General features: G+C 44.6%; 1 long non-coding RNA gene across 1 annotated transcript; it reads left to right on the top strand.

The window, feature by feature from the left end:
- The first annotated feature begins 302 nt into the window (after nt 1-302).
- On the top strand, nt 303-2,969 carry LOC146892410 (uncharacterized). The gene is made up of 2 exons (XR_015004461.2): nt 303-446; nt 2,628-2,969. It is a non-coding gene; the product is annotated as an uncharacterized LOC146892410 (long non-coding RNA).
- The last annotated feature ends 781 nt before the right edge of the window (nt 2,970-3,750 follow it).

Below are 3,750 nucleotides of genomic sequence, written 5' to 3'. Positions count from 1 at the left end.
AATAAACAATAAGGTTGCTTTTTATTTATTATTATTATTAAATCCTGACTCTTTCAGTCCTCCTGTCTATAGCCCTCAGCAATAACTTAGCCCCGACTTCCTCTCTGAAGGATTTAAATGGAATGACCTTAATTCTTGCTTTGTTTGCACTCTATCTCCTAAGGGGCTGCAATGAAGTCCAAGACAAACAGTAGATTAGCAGTGGTTCCTTTTATATGGATGATTAGTTTCTAAAATATGCTGAAAGGAAACAAAACCAACTAACTGGGGGCTGGGGGTGGGCGGGGGATGAAGATGTGAAGTGGGCGTTAAGGCAGAAGCTTTTGTTGGGGAGTTTGAAACAGCCCGTTCTTTACCATGGTCACAGGTACCAAGCTTCTGGTACAGTGTTTTCTTTGTGTGAAGGCTTCACCAGGCTAGAATTTATGGTATTAAGCGGGGGATTGGTAAGTGTTGCTAAACAAATATTATTTCACTGCCTAATTTGGGGCTAAGAGGAGAGTTATACCGGGGATGTATTCAGAAAACATTTGATCATGGCTCATCTGCCACTTTGAACAGTCGCGTCTATCAAGTGGCCGCCGGTCTCCAAATCAGAATTCCAAGGATGCTGTCATGTGGAGTCATTAAGAGGGGCACAGCTTCTTAGAATCTCCTTCAGTCCCTCTGGATTTAAAGGAATTTGCAGGGAAACTTCCAAGACACCTTAGCTATATCCAAATGAGAGCCAAAGCATTATAGTTTCACAGGGCTGAACGTGTGTCTCTGGGAGGGAAAAAGCTGTATAAAGCTACAGAGGAAAATGTCTGCGCATTAGCTTCTATTTCCTTTAAGGGATGGGAGAGTGCTCCCGAGATTGTTCCGTTCAATTTAAAGTTAAATACAAATGTGAAAGGCTGGGATACGTTAATAAGATGATCCACCTGCTTGTAATAATAGGATAATTCACATCTCTATTGTCGAAGCGGTGAGGCTCCTGACCAGGTCAGTCATTAAACTCAATGTGTTTCATTCTTGGGTGCCATTCCACTTAGATTCTCAGCGCCACTTGTCTGCCCTTCTTTTCCACTGTGCACCTATCTTGCAAATTTAGTTCCATTAGGTGGATGCTTGCATCATTAGGAGGCCTGATTCCATCATTTTCAAAGTGCCGAGCCATTTAAATACAGTATGGCCCTTGGCCATATTTAGCCCAAACATTTACACACATCCAGGCTCATCCTTATCTTTTTAAATAGGATGCAGGGCTTATTTTTAAATCACCTCATTCACGCTCCATAAAAGCATCAGGAGACACCATCCGTAGGATTTAAATTCTGGTCCTCAGGTGCTGCTTCCAATTCCTGGCATTACCATTAAAACCCAGCTCCAGCATAATTCTTGGCTTGACAGTCTCAGGTCAAGGCCAAACAGACCAGACAAGAACAGCCATCTTCATCTTTCCAAGAACGATACTACATGGCAGGGCACAGCGACACTTGCTTTCTCTGTGTATACGTAACTCACGGTGCTTTTAGATAAGGAGCAACCCCCCTCCCCACCCCGCCAAGCAAAGTAACCTCCATAAGAAACTGGGGTGTTTAAAATGAGTCCAGTGCTTACTGAAATCTGAGGCATGAATGATTTATTCCCGGTGCCAATTAAATATGCATTTATTTGGGAAGGCATCCGCTAATATAATGATCGTTGTGTGATTTGAGTAATGTGCCCCACACTAGAGCAGTCTATCAATTCAGGAAAGCCTAGGGTTTCCTTGGACCCTTGGCATACCTGCTCTACAAATTCCTGTCCCTTTCTATAAGAGTCCTCTTCTATTAGGTCTCTAGCCTCTGTCATTCATTTGCCTCATAGGACAAGGTGCCCTGAAGACACCAAAGTCTGAACCCTTTTGCTTCCCCTCCTATGCAGAGACCGGCACCATGAACTCTCCCTGCTCAGTTTTAAAGGATGTGGATCAAAATGTTTCTTATGCTTTTTTTCCTTAACTAAACAGACACCACTGTGCTCTTGGCCTAAGCCTGCCCTGTCTCACTGTGTACAGGGAAAAAAGAAAGAGAGAGAGAGAGAGGAAAAAAAAAACAAGAAAAAGTCAATGCAGTAGGGCCTGCAGCTGAGTGTGTGTAGAATCCTCAAATGATCACAACCGTGTGATTGTCCTGGGTACACTTCTTTGATAGGCTGCCATTTGTCCCCACTCACCTAGAGAGCTTGTGGATAGCCTGAGAGGTTTGTGTGCGTGTGTGCGTTTTAACAAATTTTCAAAAGTTGCCATGGGGAGAGAATAGCGAGAAAGCTCTTCAAAAACAGAAAATTATTTCCACGGTATCATCACAAGGAAAACGCCCGTGCAATAGATATTTCTGAAGGTCGACCGCAATCGGAACTAATTGGGAGGGAAGGGGCGAGCCCTCCGTTTGCTCCCCTCCTGTAATGGGCCTTGGAGAAGTGATCTGTAGCCAAACACTTCCTGCCACGAGTGGTTTGGACACTCTCTAAACCAAAGGGAAGGCTTCTCCAAGCCGCCTCTTGCTCATGTCCCCGAGGGGTCACCACCTGCCTTCTCCCACTCACAGCTTCTGGTCACTGGGTAGATTCTGCTCCAAAAAAAAATTATCTTTTGTCTCCAGGACACCCCCACCCCCAGTGTTAAAAGGAAGGAAGGAAGGAGCTGGAGGCGAGAAGCCGATCTTGACTCCTCAAGATCACAGCCAAAGAACAGTATAGGCTGCGACTGAAATCAACGCCAATCGTGGTGAAGGTACTCCATTAAGCCAACAATAGACAACAAGCTTGGAATGTTTTGTATGATGATGAAATTGGCCGAAGGCCCTGTGCTGCAGGGAGGAAGAGAGCAGGATCCGGGAACTGCTGGCGCGGCTCTTTGAAGTGTGTCTGTTGTGATTGCTCGCTGCTTTCCGCAGATCCTTGCTGAATATTATGCCATTAAACAGTGTGAAAGAAAATCAAAATATATGTTTACTGGGTACTAAATAGTAAGTGCCTTTCAAATGCTCTTTAATGGACAGACTTTAAAGTCGTTGTAGAGCACCCTCACAATCCAAGAGCAGCGTGTGTCTCTCCGGAAACCACCTCGAGGGGCTGAAGGAGTACCGGCTGTGAATTGCCTACGCCCTGCGCCCTGCGACTCTGGTCCCTTAAAGGCATCTGTAGAGAGTGGAAAGGCTTTCAGGCATGCGTGTTGGTCTATAGTTTTAATAGAAAAATTGGTGATCTCTCAGCCACATTTTCTCAGAAACTAAGTGACACTCAAAGTGCGGTTTAACATAATAGACAGGCATTCTTCCTGGTGGGGGGGGGGGATCAGGGAGGGAATGTATGTTTGCCAAGGGGGTTCTGTGGGTTTATATATTTAGTCAGGGACTCACCATACACAAGAACTTGTGGTGCAGAATCCAGAAACGATCAAATCCATGGATACATTAAGTGCTGTTTCGGAGTGTCTCTGAACATATCGAACTAAAGGTGCCCTAGAACTCACAGGAAGAGCTGGACTAACGCGGGGCGGAACCATTGTGAACCTCACTATCTGACAGAAAGGAAGGTCACAGAATCAGTAGCATGAAAAATATGTCATAGTTGGAATTAAGGGATGAATGACTATCTAGGAAAACCTAAAATTGAGTCCATTTCTCATATCTTCTTTGGGGAAATCAAGTGCTAGTGGTACGCCTTTAAAGGAACCACAAATCAAAAAAATACATAGGAATGGCCTTTATATTTTTGGTGTAA

The sequence above is a fragment of the Myodes glareolus genome, chromosome 11, assembly GCF_982192425.1.
Source record: "Myodes glareolus chromosome 11, mMyoGla1.1, whole genome shotgun sequence".
NCBI lineage: Eukaryota > Metazoa > Chordata > Mammalia > Rodentia > Cricetidae > Myodes > Myodes glareolus.
The sequence above is the reverse complement of the archived record's forward strand: the minus strand, read 5'-3'. Positions and strand labels throughout refer to the sequence as shown.